The sequence below is a fragment of the Phyllostomus hastatus genome, unplaced genomic scaffold (assembly GCF_019186645.2).
Source record: "Phyllostomus hastatus isolate PE091 unplaced genomic scaffold, TTU_PhHast_1.1 phas_contig_80, whole genome shotgun sequence".
Taxonomy (NCBI): Eukaryota; Metazoa; Chordata; class Mammalia; order Chiroptera; family Phyllostomidae; genus Phyllostomus; species Phyllostomus hastatus.
Window position 1 is genome coordinate 41,968,854 of NW_025333960.1, and position 17,825 is coordinate 41,986,678.

Genomic DNA, 17,825 nt, shown 5'->3' on the forward strand with positions numbered 1-17,825 from the left:
GAGTTCACTGCAGAGATCTGAACCAGTAAGGAAAGTCTGCACTCAGCAGCACAGAGCCATCCAGGAGGTGAGGCTTCATCAGGAGAGTATGTAGTAGGAGAAGCAGCAGCATTTCATCAATAAAAATAAAAAGAAGGACCAGAAAATAAGATGGAAAGAGAGCTACCAAGAAGTTAGGAAGTAAAGCAAGACACAAATTAAAAGAGTTATAACCACATTGTCAAATGCTCCTGAGAAGTTGATCAAGTCAGTCAAAACCTTAAGAGTGGCCTTGGCAATGACTCCTCCCCCAGGGGATCATAGGTGCCCGGGACAGACAGTGTAATTGCAGAGACCTTTTTTGCTACTGGCCTGGAAGATAGTTGCTCTGATTGAGGAGTGGATGTGGGCCATGAAATGAAGACAGCAAGCTTCAAACGACTCATTTTAAAAGCTTGTTTTTAAGAGAAGAAAATAAATAATGTGGCCATTTAGTGTCAGTATATGGCAGTGGGCAAAAGTAGGTTTACAGCTGTGAGGTTAAATCTTGCATCATTATTTATTATCATATTACTTATTTGTATTATTTCTATATGAACAACTGTAAGCCGACTTTTGCCCACCCCTGCAGTATAAGGCGGTTGTTATTCACTCCTTCTGCCCTTTCCTTGCTCTCTCTCCTTTCCTTTCTTTTAATAGAGGGCACTTGAGTTTGAGCTTCAGCTGAGATAGAACCAATTCAGATGCTCCTACATCAACTTGCCTTTCTACAAGTTTCATTGTGACTGTTTTCAATGCAGCGGTAAGGCCCTGGCCTCTTACCTGCCCTTGGTCTTACACTACTCAGTTTCCAGGAACTGGGTGAGTGGTGTGTCCCCTCCCACTCCGGTCCAGGTGGGAGGCTTCCAGCTGCTTTTTCTCATCCAGGCCATTCAACCTTATTCCCACTGACACGGTTCAATTTCCTGGTAGGACCGTCAGTTTTCAACAAAGTGTCTTCGACATTGCCATTTTATTCCTTCAAATCATTGAGTCCTGTGAGGGGGGAAAAAACAGACACTTGGAGTTCATTAACTCTTTTTGTGTGTCCGTCAGCACTTTTCCTCACCGCATCACTGGAGACGTGCAGACCACCTTCTAACTTCCTGGTACCCATGGAAAAGGGGAGGCAGAGTCTGCCAGTCAACGGCTCATCATCTCGAGCTGTGATGCTCAAGATCTGGTGCATTCCAGATGCCCACCTGCCCTTGAGAGGTCCAGGGGCCTTAAATCCACAGGCTCAGCAAGGGCGGTTATGGTATGAACCCATGAAGACGTGTATCGGTGCAACTGTTCTGCAGAGGTCTGATTATGTTGCCATTGATACGATTCAAAGGCATTTAAAAATGCATGTGAATAAAGAGTGGGTTTTACATTATGTATTTTTTCTCTGCATGAATGGAAGCAGGAAGACATACGGGCTTTGTTTTTGATCTTCAGCTTTGGAATCTGAGAGCTGTGGGTGCATCCTGATCTGTGTAACCTTAGCAAAATTACTGAGCCTCCCTGAACACTCACTTTCTTAGTTTTGTAAAGTGGAGAATAAAATAACTTCATCACAAGGCTGTTTAAAGGAGAACGTGTACGTAGAGCTCTTCATATAGTGCGTGGTACACAGCAAGGATACAGTAAACGATTATTGCTGTAGAAGTCAGACTCCGTCATGTGAGTGCCCAAATCTTTCCAACATCTAAAAGTTCATGCACCACAAGGAGGCATTTTTATTGATCTCTGGACTGTTTCTCCAGGCCATGTCATCAATCCTATGCACCCTTTGTTCAATACCTGCAGGGTGATGCTAATGTGTTTAACTCATCTGTGCTAAAGATTTAATTTGTTTCCCTTCCCAAGCAACTTGCAATGTAGCAGGGAGATTTTCAGTGCATTAATGAAAGTAAGGGACTAACTGTGAAAATCGCAGGTACCTGGCAGGGTCAGAGAAACTGTTGCCCCTGGGCAGTCCCCTTTCCTGGGGACTCCTGGCATCACACTACACAGAAGCAGGAGGCCATTAGACCTGCCTCTGGGTAAGGCTGACCTCTGTGCAAGAGTAAGTTTCTGTCAGTTTCCACACCATTTCCTGTCGGTTTCAAGTTCTACTCTCTGCCTTTAGGGTGCAGATGCACAATGGGCACTCAGTATAAATATTCCCTGAATGCATAGATCAAAGAGGAGGTGGGGTTTGGCATTGAGAGGTTCATCTCAAGAGGTCAAAAATGAGCAGGTAGTTTATTCTACCTGATTTCATTTTCTTTCATTTTATCATTGTCTTACTCCTTTTTATTTGGCCTTTTCTTTTCCTTATTCTATGACAAAGAGCACAATAACTCCAACTAAGCTCACCAGTCCATACTGAAAACTGAGGCAGTTTATATCAGTTAGCATTGCTAATTAGCAGTAGCTGATATTCTGCTCATAGAATACCTGATTGTGAAATTAAAAATACGGTGTTCTAGAAATAATCCCAAATATTTCGATTGAAATAGCTCTCAGTTGTCATCTAATTCAGAAATTTAAAAAAACTTTCTGTAAATAAAATATATCCCTGGAGAATCTGAAAATTTGACTTAACCAGGAAAATGCAAAGACACACAAAATTCCACAATTACTTTGGGGGGAGTCATGGATTCTCTAAATCTCATTCATAAGACTATCAGTGAAGCCTGAATCCCAGCTGAGAACTTTTGATGGGATCTGACCTCTTCATTTTATGGAAAAAAGAACCAAGCCTCCAGGAAGTTCAAGTCCCAAGCTAAAGGCCACACACAGCGTGGAAGTCCTAGACTAGAACATAGGGCTCAGTCTTCTATCATCCCAAGTTCTCGATAAATTCTAATGAAGCCTGATAAATTCTAATGAAGCCTGATATCTTATTAAGCTGAAGGCAATCTGTATTCCAGAATTCTCTGAAGGAAGATAACAAAGCATCCTTGAAACATATGGGCAAATATTATTTTTTTAAATAAAAAAAATGCTCTTCTGCCTTTGAAGATTCTAGGATTTTTTTTTTTTTTACAACTCAAAGCATGCATTTTAACCCAATTTACCCGTCACTGTCCCCTCCTGTGAAGTTCCAGCTCACCTCCCCATTGCCTTTATAAGAAGTTAATCTCTTTATCAAAACCATCAGAGAGGAGGATTTCGGAAGGCTACTTAGATGTCCCATTTTAGGGTCCAGTAATCTTCGAAATTAGGAATTTATCACCATACTCTCAGAGGTATGCTTTGTATACCAGCGGAGTCTGACAACCCGACTCACTGAGCCGTGCTTGTGCTGACTGTTCTCAGGCTCATCCTGGGTGCTGGAAACCTAGAACAAGCTTTGGTTGGTTGCTTGTTCTGTGTATACAGTTTCCTAAGTTGTAAGGATTGGGAAAGTACATATTTCATGCAGTTCTTAAATAATTTTAATTACTGCTTACTCAGGTGTTTAGCTACCTTTTATTGATTATATTTGCAACACCTGAAAATGTAGCAAACAAGGTTTTTTGCGGTTGTTAGCATGTGATTTAAAAGATATATCTTTTGTTCTTCAATTCTATATATGGTCGTTTTTGATGTGCTTGATACTCGATTGGTAGAGAAAGTATATTTGATAGTTGATGTATCAAATCGATCGATTTGATTACGTAATTGATGTGAAGAGAATTTTGACCTGTGGTTTCATGCTCAAGAAGTATTTATTGTGTGTGCCCACCTCGTGCGCACCCGTGTGCTGCACACAGGACGCATCCTCGCTTCTGCAACTATGAATGTGCAGCGTCTAAGTGCAGACTGGCATTCAGATAGTACAATATCGACCTGCAAGAGGATGCGAGGTAACCCTGAGTCAGCAAAGGAACATAGCCTACATACTGCCATGGTGCAAATGAATATTTTTTTTTGATTCCAGACCCATTTACCGCGTCCAAACACCCCGTGCGGTGGTGACTGCTAATATGTTAACTTCCTGGTAGAGGAAACAATGTTACCTTGGAGGGCAGATTATGTGGAAGGAGGGGTAGATGGCAGTTTTCTTCTCTAACTGTGAGGAGGGTGGGCTGTGAGGGAACGGACGAATGTCTAGTTTGCAGGGAGCTTTTTATGTGCCAGGCAGGAACGGATTAATATTTTGTAGTTCCTGAAGCATATGTGATTTTTGGAGCTTCTAAGAAAAAAACCCTGCTAACACAAAATCTAGTACAAAAATGAATATTGATTTAGAATGATAAAAGAAATTACAATAAACTATAAACATATAAAGGCAACAAGTATCACAAAAAATTTAGAAAAGTAACACAATTTAGTTTTTATTCATTTGTTTAACTTCTAGGCAAACCTTTATAATCCTTTATTTGACCTGTATACAAATGTATTTTTTGCTATATATTTTTCCATCACCTCTTTATTTGAAAGGATTTTGCAATTTAATTTTCTATTGGGAGACTAACAAGATAATTCACTCTCCTCAAATTTTTTTCCTCCAGAATGTATTTTTCAATGATAGTTCAGATTGTTTTTTCAGCTTCACAACTTCCTATGAACTTAATATTGTTGTCAAAGTTGGGAAAACCTCTGTCACATTTTAAAAATGAATTATTAAAAGTATACTCAGTGTTTGCAGTATTGCCACATTTTTATACAACCATAGGAATTTTGTTAAATACTTCTTAGCCCAATTCCAAAAGAAAAAAATGTCTGAGGCATTTATAATTATAAGTACTTTGCATTTTCTAGAATATTTTTGACAAGACAGAATTTCTGTTTTGACGTGGCCTACAAGAGAATTAAATCCTCCAGTGACAATGGTACACATCTGATGATTTAAAGAACTTTCCAGGAGAACTCTGGTCTCTTACATTTCAAACTTTGTTTCTCCTCCACTATTTGTGGGTGTCTGGTGTGGAGACCTGTCAGTCACCGTAAGCTTTGTACCTTAGTGTCGTGACCCCAGCTAAATCGGTACCAGAGAGGTTAGGACTCCTCCCAGAAGCCATTTCCAGGTTGTAGTACTATATTCATAAATCCAATACATTTCGACAAAATATATCCTCAATTCTCCTTCTTTTAGAGATTTCAACAAATGGATCCTCTCTCCCAGTGGAGATAATTATCATAATTGAGATGTGATTAAAACATCTTTTTCAACTGTTAGAAAAACATCTATATGAACATGTTATTGGGGCTGTGGAAGAGCCCTGAGGCTCAAGCCTCATCAGTTTCAAGACTTGGCTGCCAATGATGCCGGAATTTCCAAAGCGCCTGGCCTTTCCGTTTTCCTGTCCCCCGGGACTCAGACCTTAGTCCTTTTCTTTATTTCTTGTTCTGTTTACTGTTTATTTCCTCCCTGGACAATCCCAGGTTCCAAATGCAGTTTATGTTCAGATAACGTCCAATTTCTTTTCTCCCCTTCCTGGAGATCTTGTCAGCATCTCTACTCAGATGCCTAGGAGACCACTCCAACTTAGAATCACCACCACTGAACGCCGGGCCTTTATCCCTAAGGCCTCTCCACCCGTAAGCTTTTTGATGAGTGACAACTTCATCTTTTTAATTTGTCACCCCCAAAATTTGAGAGTCATCCTGTCTATTAGGAAATCCTGTCCTTTCAAAATGCACACAGAAGTCGGCTCCTTCCTACACACTCCACAGCTACAGACTTGGATATGGTCATCTCCATCCTTCAACTGGATGAAGAGCTTCCTAAAAGGCCTCGCTGCTGTTTTTTTTTGCACTGCTGAGGGGGTTCAAAATACAGCAGCCTTTACAATGCAAATCAGGTCTTGTCATTCCTCTGTTCAAACCCATTCCTCTCCAAGAAGCCAAAGGCCATGCATGGCCTAAGAGACTCTAGTGATGTTGTAACAGGGTGCAGCCAAGAAGGGGGCCCCAAATAGGGATTTGAAATGGAGTCTAGAACTCAAGGTGTTCAGGAAATATTAGGATGTTCTCACACACACCCTTCACAGGTGTGGGTTGGGGGAAGGGACACATGGAGCAGGGCCATTGAGAGCTGTTTTGCATAGCAACAGCTTTGCAGCTAACCTCAGTGTGGTCATTTAACATATCTATAACTTTTAACTGGTTAGATAGATATGTTAAATAGCTGTGGCCATGCTCTGAGCCAGGGGAATGGAAGTAACTCCCCCACAAGATGTAACTAGGGGGCAGGTCCCCCCGAGTTACAGCACCTGCCTGGGAGCTTGAAGAAGACTGGCTCCATGACATGGGGCCACACCTGCCCAGACCCACGATGGCAGCCCAGTAAAGCTGGAAGGATACGAGAGTGCTGGCATGTGTAGCCAATTGTGGGAGGAGTCGGAAATGGGGCTGTAGAGGAGGATTGGTGTGGGGATTTAAACCCAGACACAGCAGCCCTGGCAGGGAGAATTATGTGGCTTTGCCAGAGTGAGGACTCCCATGGTCATTGTGCAGAGAGGACCATGATGCTTTGCCAGAGTGGGGACCCCCGCAGCTTTAGGAGGGGGAACCACCACCTGGCTTTAGCAGAGATCCCGGCGACATAGCTGATGGTGCCGGGAACCGAGGGAGCCCTACCAGCTGAGATGGATTACTGGGAAGAACTGGGGGCTGCCTGAGCCATGGACTTCTATTTCTTTTCCTGAGATACGGTACCCCAGGCTGGGCAAAGGGGGGGAAGGAAGGACTGTGTGTGTTTGTGGGTGTTTTAAGGGACTTTGAGGTTATGATGAAGACATTAGGTCACTACTTCAAGTCTGTATAACATTAAATAAATATTTCCTTTCCTTTTCACGAATCTTTGGCATTGAGAGAAGTCTTTCCTCTGGCGGCGGACATAAGGAACCTGATGGGTTCCTTTCAGGTAATAGTACATTGTTCTTTGCCTTTGGCCCCCCTTGTCGTTCTGTAACAATGTGGCCTCACAAGGTCACATTTCTCACGCCCTGTCGTAGCAGGACAGCCACACTGGCTTCAGGATGCTTGTTGAGCACACCAGGTGAGGGCCTCACAGCCTTCGTCCCAGGAATTTCCTTGGATAACTGTCTCCTCCAAGTACTTTCTCACGTCTCACCTCCTCAGTGGGGCTGCCCTGGCCACCTCGCTTCATGCTACTTTGCCACCCTACCCACGCCAGCAGGATGGACCCCCTTTACCCTGCTCGGCTTCTTTTGCATGATCATCAGTTAGTCACAACCGCAAGTTTACAAACTAGTTATGTTGATTGTTTACTGTTTTACCGCCCTACTAGAATGTATATTTTTCTTCTTTTTTTTTAAAGATTTTATTTATTTATTTTTAGAGAGGGAAGGGAGGGAGATAGAGAAAGAGAGAGAGAAACATCAATGTGCGGTTGCTGGGGGTTATGGCCTGCAACCCAGGCATGTACCCTGGCTGGGAATCGAACCTGGGACACTTTGGTTCCCAGCCCAAGCTCAATCCAATGAGCTACGCCAGCCAGGGCTAGAATGTATATTTTTCAATGGTATTTCCCATGAGCCTAGAAATTCATCTAGTCCACTCCCAAAATGAAGAAACCGATGAGACAAGCGCCACCATTTTTATAGATTAAAAAAATAACTGAAATAACCTTAGTGCACAGGGTGCGTCTGTGCTACAGGGAGGTGCGTGTTAGTCATCACAGCAGTGCTGGGACCGCATGGCTAGTTCTTAAGCTGCAAGAAGAAAGGGTTTGCTTTACTCACTTTGGTTTCTCCCGCATCGACTTGAACCAACTGCTGTTGGCATGGGAAAGACTCTACTGCACCTGATAGTGTTCAATGAACCGCCAGGGGAAGGCAGGAAGGAGAGGAGGGAGGGAGAGAGCGAAGTCTCTTGGTTATTAAACTTAGGTAAAGTTTCAGATCCCAACAGTGGCAATAAATCACCGTCTTCTTCATGAGTTCTCTTCAAACAGATGTTAGTGCAAACTCGGGGAACAATGGCACCAACACCAGTAGTATGAAAAAACGTAAGTAAAAACATCAAAAAATGAACTAAAATCGCCGGCCAACAGCCTAGGCATGATTAGACCGTTAGAGAGAAATGTTTCCTGATGATGTAACCCCACAACCTGTCTCCCTTTTTCTTAAGTGATTTCCAAAACTCGTTCTCTTGGGGTGTGCATGCCTAGGAGGCTTTGGGAATTAGAGGGAGAGAAGTCAAGTACATTTAACCATAATGAGCTCTTCTATTTCTTTCCTTTTTTTTTTTTTTATTCCTGTGGGGTTCTAAAGACGTCCTTGCCTTATTTAATGCAACACAGTGCAGTGGCGTAAACTCCGACTTGCACCACGACAGCCCCTCAGCAGTTTGCAGCATTGAAGGATGGAGGCCAGAAAGGAAGATTAAAAGAAGCTGGCGGTATTGATTGAGACAACCGCTGTAACAACAAAAAAACAAAACCTGCATCTCTCCCAGGGAGCGCGGGGGAAGCGGCAAGGTGGGACTGATTCAGCAAGACAAGCACCGTGCAGGAAGCCCAGCACTCGCTCTCCTCATTACAAACTGAATCCCCGGGGTTTCTGTAGAGGGAGCTGAGCCCTCAGGCGCTGGTCTCCTCCGCAGAGAATGCACAAGCATAATCCTCACCCTCGTGTTTCTTTACTGTCAGCTAAGACCCAGGGAAAAGGGAAGATTATTGAAGATCGGGGGACCTTTTCCCCTGCATTCTTTATTGTCCTGTTCTGTCTCAGCCATCTCAATATTCCAAAAGTAGATTCAGAGGAAGGCGAGCATGAAGCAGAGAACAGCCAAGCTGCTGAGGGCTGTTGAATTTTTAATCCCCGAACACTTTTCTCCCCTTCTCTATGTATTTTCAAAGCCCGAGTAAAGGAATTGTCTAAACCCCATTTATGGTCGGCCATTCAGAAGCTTCGTCAGGCAGCATGACTAGGGAAAAACCAGGAGTGAGTTCTTAGAAAAAAATTCTAGGAGCCAGCCATGATAACAGACACTAAATGTTTTGCAGTGAGGTGAGAAATGTAAGTCATAGAAATGATGGCTCAGTGATTACAGAATGAACAGCTGAGTGTCCGCAAATGCTGAAGCTCTTTATTCCTGTGACCCTGTCTCATCCCCCATGCCCGGAGGTCCCCAGAGATCGGGGCCCAGACACACGCTGGCATTTCTGCAGGGCAGCACTGTTTGTGTGTCCTTCCCCCCACTCAGTGAGGCTTCCTTCACCTGTGCCCTCAGGTGATAGAAGTTGCTGCCCTTCCTCCAGGGGCTTCGGGTTTCTTTCTGCAGGGAGAAGGGCCCAGGAGAGGCTGTGACTTGATCATAGTGACTGCACCTCCCTCCTCTCTGAGGGCTCCACCACGGAGCCTTCTCCCCTCTCACCCACTGCTTCAGTCCCTGAACACCCTAAGGTGCATGGAGAAGCAAGCTGCGAGCAGTACCAACCATCCCTGGGTCAGCTGCCACCTGGGTTTTATATCCTCACACTGGCCCGCATGGGGCCCTTAGCAATTTGCTTGAACTTTTAGCCGATTTGTAACCAGTGCAGAGTGTCCCACAGCATCTGTTCCAGGTAAGTGTGCGTTCACATCCCTCCGCTCTCAAGAGGCTCCTGTCTTCCCATACCTTTTGTGTTAGTGGGTTCCTCTGCGTCTTCGGCTTTCTGACAGCGTCAAGATGGTTGGCAATTTGCAGATTGTCTGTGTGTCTGTGTTTTATTGTTTTGGTAGATGGGGCTGTTGCTTTTTTTTAGCTCTCTCCATTCTAAGGGGAAGACAGAAATCAACTGATAGGTTTATTGAACCCAGTTCCAAGTGTCATATTTTATAGGGATGCTTTCAAAGTGCAGCTCATCCAGAGGAGAGTGATTAGGGTGTTTCTTGGCCTGGAAGCCATGGTAAAGGGACTAGAAACACCTAAACTGAAGATAAAAGGTCTGAATGGAGAACTCTTCAAATATTCTCAGGATAGCCATCTGGGAACAATACTAGACTTAGTTGGTGTTACTCCAGAGTCCAGAAGTATAGGGTGGAGATTATGGGGATGCAGATTTCTGCTCAATAGCAAGGGAAAACGTCCTATTAAAGAGAGCTATTAAAGCTGGTGGAGTGTTTTTCGACGTTAAGTTCTTCCTTTCTGACAGTGGAAATGGTAGGATTGAGCTTGCATGAATATTTGTTCAGATATTTTTAAAGGAAGCTTTAGAATTCAGCTAAAAGTCTGGAATAGGTAAACTCTGACTTACTTTCAAATCTTATAATTACAAGAAGTAAACTCATTCTATTCATTGTTTTAAGTTCATTGTCAGCTCCAAGGTAAGAACCCACTGCCTGTCAGGCCCTTCTTTATGTGGTTAAATAAAGTTGTGGCTTCTTACAATGAAGAATGCACATGACAGCTTTGAGCGCTGAGCTGTAAACAGAGTTCTTTTTGACTTGGTTCAAAATGAGTGTCACAGATTATGGATAGTTAGTGGTATTTTGCACTTGGACTGGAATCTTTATCAAAACGCATAAATGTAAATGTTAAAATTGAAGACAAAGTAATGACGATTTGTTTTCAAAACAACAAAACAACACAGACTTGTGCAAGAGTAACTTGAGTGGTTTTCTTCAGGCCCAAATGAAGAGATCCCAAAAGGTCAAAATCACCTGGTTTTGAGGAGAGAAAAAGGGAGCAATTGTATTAGCTGAAGTCAGCCACACGTGAATGTGCACATCATATGAGGTCAAATACAGGTGGAACAAATGGTTATTTAAAAAAAAAATGGAAGGTTGCTTTATTCCAAAATGCCACAGTAAATCTGTGGCTACAGTGAAACCAATCAGAGCCTGGAAAACCCAGGTGGGGAAAAAGAGGCCATTTGGAGAGGGCCCACAGGGAGCAGAGCTCCAGGTGGTGACGGGGCAAGGGGAGAGGAGCATCCTTAGTTTTCTAAGTGCCCTGTTGTATGTGGCTAATGATTTTCTTGCAAAGGCTGAAGCTAATTTGCTAATGTCTCTGGTCTTTGATGTGGAGAATGATAGTGCCAAAAGCTTATGTTCTGTGACATCCAGTCTTTGCCTCTCTTCTGTATTGAGAGGTGAAATAATAAAATTGCCTTTCTTTAAAAATGTCATGAAGACAACACTTTGAGCCAGGGCAACATACTCAGTATACACAAAGGGGCCGGTGGTGCTGTTCTAAGTAACAAACGCGTGGGCCCGGCCACCTCACGTTTTCCGTTTCTGTACTTTCTCCCGTCCCTTCTGTGCACCCTCCCCCTGCTTTCGTCTCCACCACGCTCCTCCTCTCCTTCAGAAAGGGCCAACCCTAAAGTCTTCCTAGGCTCTTAGCTATTCAGTGTTTACTGTTTGGGAGTAATGTTGGGCTTACGAAGACGGATTTGGCATATATGTTATAGCTGCGAGGGGGATAAGGGACAGGTTGATTTAGTGCAAAAGATGGTATCTGTTCTAAGCCTCAGACTGAGTCTGCTTAAAACAATTTCCGTGTTATACTTTGTTGTAAGGCATAAAAGCTAGACGTGTGATTAGCTAATGTGTACACTGCCCTGGCCCTTGTTTGTCCTGCTGCTCCTTATTTCCTGCATGTTCAGTATTTCTCTGCTCTTCACGTTTCCTCAAGAAGGATCCTCAGAGAGTCCCCAAAGTGAAGCAGAGGGGGAAAAAAACAAAGGAAATTGATCTAGGTTTCTAATTTTAGATCTTCTGGTTAGAGTGCTGATAGGAAAAGAATTTGAAACTGCCATCCACATTCGGGTTACTGCAGTAACTTATCAATAGATTGAATAACTTGAAGTAACTTATCACTAGATTATGTTTCTCATTTCGGGGACTTTCTTAAAAATCGAAGTTGATCCGTATGCCTGTTTTTAATAAAGAATCATATTTTAAAATTATTTCAACTCAATCTAGCTTTGAATTTTAATTATGTTTATTTCATCATTAATTCATTTAGCAAACATTTGGTTGATTGCTTCTTGTGTGCCAAACATACTGCACTACACTTCATTCTGTTTTCTCACTGGGGCTCCTCTGGTAAGCACTGTGAGGATATAGAAATAACTTAAGATATGCTTTCAAGAGGATGTGTAGACTAGGAGAAGCAAGAGAATGTATTCATAAGGGAATATGAAGAAGCACTGGACAACTGTTGGTGATTATATAGTACCTCAGGAGTCTGGGAGATTAAGAAGGAGCCTGAGTTAACCCCTGTAGGATGAGACAAGGTAAGACAGAAGGAGAAGAGGGAGTGAGGGTTATTCAAGCGCAGTTAATGGGGCCCTGAACATAATGGCACATTTCTATTAAATGCTGTGAACATGTACAAATGGAGGAAAATAAGCCAATATCAGTGCCTGTTAGTTTATTAGCAAAAAATATAAAAGGTACAGGGCACACATGAGTGATATAAGGTATAGTCATTTTCATAATGATCTTATAACTTTGTTGGGATGCCAAGAATCATGTACATGAGACAATTAGAAAACAATTACATAACAGCAAGTGTTTAGCTGCTAAATGGTGTGGCTAATGCTAATGTGCCGCATGAGAGACTGAGAGAGGAGACCAAGAAGGCTGGCGAAATCATGGATGGCTGCACAGAAGTGGTAGGACCTTAAGAGACATAGAAGCTTTGGGCGGGGGTGGTGAAAGTGTGGATGAAAGGACTTTTTTTTTTGCCAATGAAGAGCAATGTAAAATGATGCTGGGCTGTTAGGCTGGATGGCTTAGTAAGCCTGAAAGAGATCTGATGATACTGAAAGCAGAACTTTTGAGAAGTATTTATGGGTGTGATTAATAGGATGGAAGAGGCAATGTTAGAATAACACAGTCCTGTAAGTAGGGCCTTCGTATTCCCAATTATTACGTGCGGCTGAGAAAGCTGGGGAGTGAAGAAGGCTCGCAGGAGAAAATGGATCAGTTTGAAATAAAGTCTGGAAGACAGCTCTTTGGATGTGATGAAACACCGAAAAGAGGCAAAAATGAGAACACGGAAGCTGTTATACCATAGGCACAACATCAAAGGCAGGGTTCTTTGGAAAAGACAGAAACACTGGGGGGATAGGAGGCAGCAGGAAAGGAGGAAGACCAAACGTGAGGTGGGCTGACTCCGTAAGAGAAGCCATATGTGTCTACAGGAGCTGAGCAGGGCTGGTGGGGACAGGATGTTGTGGACATTGCTTATCCATAGGGGTCGTCAGGAGTTGGAGCCCACCCAGCTGCATGGGATACTCACAAGTGGGACCATAAAATAACCAGACTTGAGGAGTCCTGACATCAGAGTTACAGGAATGACAAGGGTAGGATGACAGGCAGGAGAGAAATATTTGTGGTCTGAAAAGAAAGCAGAAGTTCCTTGGTGTCACGATCCCCATGTTCTTCAGTGCAATTTACATCACTAACCGTGTGAGTCAGTTGGTGCCTATTGCACTAAGATCAGTTCTCCCCACTTTCTTACAGACGCCATATAACAAACCCCCTTGCTGAATAGCTTCCAGCTAGGCTCAGCCAATGCCAGGCACGGGTATGGAATAGGCAGGAATGGTCGGGGAGAAGACCGGGCTGTGTCTCCCTCCCCGCTCTTCCTTGGAGGAAGGCGATTGGACTTGCACCCCATCCACTCTTCCCTCCAGGCCCCCAGCTCCTACAGGGAAGCCACGCTGAGGTTCTGCATTCTGCCAGATGACTTTGGCTTCTGAGTTCTGCAAACACCACTTCTTCCTGTGTCTCTCCAGCCTCTGGGCAATAGTAGCCTTTTGTTGTGGCTAATCTCTGGGTTAATTAATCATTCCCTGTTTGGCTTCTTGGCTTCTTAATCAACAGTGTGTTCAATTTCGTAGATGAAATTCTTGTTTAAAATGCATAGAAATATTCCAGTTTGCCTGCTGAACTAGGTAACCATGGATAAATCTTTCTGGCTCTGGCTTTCATATCTTTAATACTGAAAGTATGAACCAGTGAGTCACTTGCAATGCTTGTGCAAATAACTGATAAACTCAGAATATCAAATATATATCGCATGTTCTATAGTTTACCATTTTGTCATTCTTTTGTCCATGTAAAAACTTCCCACATGGGGTGTGGTGCTGTTTTGGATGGTGGCTAAATGGAGGTTTTGCAAAAAATATGTAATGATTGTAGAAACTTTTGGGGATTGATCCAGCATAGGTCAGCCTTTTTCAGGGTTTGATAATCTGCATGGAGATGCATGAAGAATAGAGGAGAACAGAAAAGGAAGATTCCTTGTGGGGAAACCCAAAAAAGATGCCGAGAAATGTAAATGCATTTAGCCCTAGAGACTGAGCATTTGGAGCAAAAAGGTCAACAAGCACAGGAAGAGAGAGGCGCCCTTTTCCTTAGCCTTCGCTAACACTCGCAGGGGCACATCTGTCCTCTGGATTTCCATCCCTCAGTGGCCGAGACCACCCTGTTGCCTTATGAGTGTCTGCTTCAGTCACATGACAGGGAATTTAGAATTTTTGTAATTATTTAAGGATTAGGAGTGGAGTAGGCTTTGTTAGTTCCCAATTGAATGTTCAATTTTACAGCCATAATTGGAAAGATTTCCAGTAATTTGTGGTAGTTGTGTTTAGTAAAAGGAATGGGGTGATTTTGGGTACTTTGTTCCTTTGTTAGGTCTTATAATCCCTATTTGGCGGAGGTATGAGATAATCTCTGGCAATGTGGGTCTTGGGCGAGATTGTTCTTTGTGACACAAGTGCAGAGAAGGTTGACTGCATCCTACCCTGCTTCTTATTTATCCCTTCTGGGAATTATCAGTCATCACTCTCCACACTATGAGACGACCATTACTGTGCCAACGATGACTCACTGAAAAAGTAAGTTTTGCCCCCAATTTAACCAGTCTTGTTTTTTTAGTCAGTGATTGAGTTATTAAAGAGTTGTTGGTTGTGAGCTAGTGCTGAATTACTAAAAATAATGTGTGTTAATAATGAATTGTGTCAGCACCATGGTGTGCCTCATGTAGACACTTGCAAAGGCACAGCTTTTGCTATCCTTGGTTCATGATCGGAGGCAGACACCTGAGCTCCACGTACAAAACAAAATGGAATGGGATCTTTAACTTCTTTTGGATGGTACTAACAAAGCATTGCTCCTAAAGCAAACATGTAGTTATCTATTTGCATAGATGTATGTGTGCTACAAATGGTCATCAATACTCTAAATATGTTCAACTAAATGAATTTTTTGTTGGATTAATATAGAGTATTTAGTGTTTATTTAGTGCTGAGTGTTTAGTATTTAGTGTTTAGTGTTAGTGCTTATATCAAATCTGATGGGACTAATATTCTAGCATCCTTGGGAGATGCAAGGAAAAAATGGGGTGATGACTTATTTCTCCTGTTTCCACTAAATTTGCAGACCAGTTGTAGATAGAATAATAACAAAAATAAAACTGTTTGTTTAAACTTCATAGGAGTTTTAGTAGTGAACCACTGACTTTTGAACAGAACAAAAACAAAGGCACCATTTTCCTGTAGAACGCTGACTTTGTAAACCAATGGCACTCGACTCACGTGGGCTAACATTTAGTCTCGGTTCTGCTGTATGTAACGTCTACCTGCCTTCTGTTTGCATAGCTATAAAACGTAGGAGTTGGACTATAGAGGGGGATCTCCTGGCATGTCAAGTGAAATCCTTCAAAGTTGCGCAGTTAGATTTTGATGAGTATGTGCATTTTACTTTAATCCAAATTATGGAAATTTGAGCTTGGCAGAACTTCGGACATAGTATGTGTGGAGGGTGATTTACTGTGAATGAAAGACATGGTCCAATGTGAAGCCAGAGTCCAAAGTGGGATTTGGGTTTACTGGGATGTGTGATTGCTTGGCCTCTTCAGTCTTTACAAGCGAATGCTGAGGGTGGCAAGTAGTTTGACATAAAGACTAACTGGTGCTGTGCCGTAACAACCATCAAAAATTTATTTGATTTCATTACTGCTTTCTAAGCTTGATTTTTGAAATTCCTGTTCACTTCCTAATCCTTTAGATGAGTCTTCACAATTGAAGCATTCCACCAACATGAATGCCTGACAACCGCTGACACAGAGGATTTTTAGGTCCCTTCAAAGCTCTTAAATGTGATACTATATATATATATTATATAGTATATATACTATATATAATTATAGTATATAATTATTACTATATATAGTATATATACTATATAATAATATATAGTATATATACTATTTATATATATATATAAAATATAGATTAAAAATTCCGCTTCTGTTCAGGTCATCCTTCAACAGTGAAATCAAACATACCTTTTCAAACAATTAAAATCTAAGGGATTTGATTGCCAGCATACCTGCATGAAGAGGAGTATTTAAAAAGAAACCCCTTGAGGGAGAAAGCATATGATACCAGATAGAAAAATAGTAACCATGAGTGTGTGTGTGTGTGTGTGTGTGTGTGTAATTTAATCTTTAAATAAGTAAATTGAGTGTTTAATGTAGAAAATGTAACTATTTGTTGTATGGTTTATAATATATGTCTCAGTAAAATGTGTGTATTTACTAGCACAAAATATATAACTATACTTTTATAATATTGCAGTATACCTGGAGTGATATAGTATTAATTGAAGGTAAACTTTTATACATTAAAAATATGTAAACCCTAGAATAAGCACTAAAAGATTATGGTACCAATAGTGAAATTATAAGAAAACTCAATGCAAAATAAGTCAGGCAAAAAGAGAATGAGGGGGAAGATAGGACAAAGAGAAAGAAACAAGTAGCGAGATGAACACTTTATATTCAGACCTATCAGTAATTATATTAACTGATACTAGCAAAAATCCAAATAAAAGGTAAAGACTGTCAGATTAGATAGAGGTACAAGACAACTCTATATTATTGACAGCCCCCTGCACTTTAAATATAAATATGTAGTTACTTAAAAGTAAATGGAAAGAAAAAAGATAGTATCTTGCAAACATTAAATAAAGCAAGTGGAAGTATCTATCAATATCACACAAAGTAAGCTTCAGAGTAAGGAATAGTATTACAGATAAAGAGGAACAATAAAAATGATAAAGTATCAGTGCATGAGAAAGACATAACAGTCCTAAGTATACATGCATCTAAAATGCTTTAGAATACTTCAAAATACATAAGAAAACAATTGAAAGAATAAACAAATCCATACACATAGCTGGAAAACACTACTTTCTTGCTAGCTGATGAATGAATAGAAAATCAGTAAGTATAACAGATCTGAACAACGCTGCCAGACAGCTTTGATAAATGACCTTTATGCGGCACTCCACATCACAACAGGAGAATATATCTTATTCCCAAATGTACAGGGACCATTCAGCAAGGTAGACCATATTCCAGGCTGTAGCAAGTATCTCGCCAATGAAAATAATTAAAATGATAAAACTATGTTTTATACTTACAAGAAATTAAAATAGAAATCAGTAGCAGAAAGATTCCTGGAAAATAAGTACTTGAAATTAAACATTACATTTCTACCTAGCCTATAGATCAAATAGAAATAACAGTATTTTGGATCAAATGTAAGTGAAATACGGCATCACAAATTTGGTGAAATATGGCTAAAGCAATGCTTGGAGGAAGATTCTTATGCTTATTAAAGAATCTAAGAAACTCTAAAATCAATGATCTAAGGTAATTAAGGTACTTAAGAAACTAGAAAAGGTAGAGTAAATTAAATTCAAAGAAAGCAGAAAGGATATTACAGTGTATATATATAATCAGAAATCAATGAAATTTTAAACTAAAACTAAATAACAATTTTAAAATCAGTGACATCAAAAAGCTGAACTTATTGATAAAATTGATGAACCTCTAGCCAGACCAATCAAGACAGAGAGAAGACAATTTAGAAATAT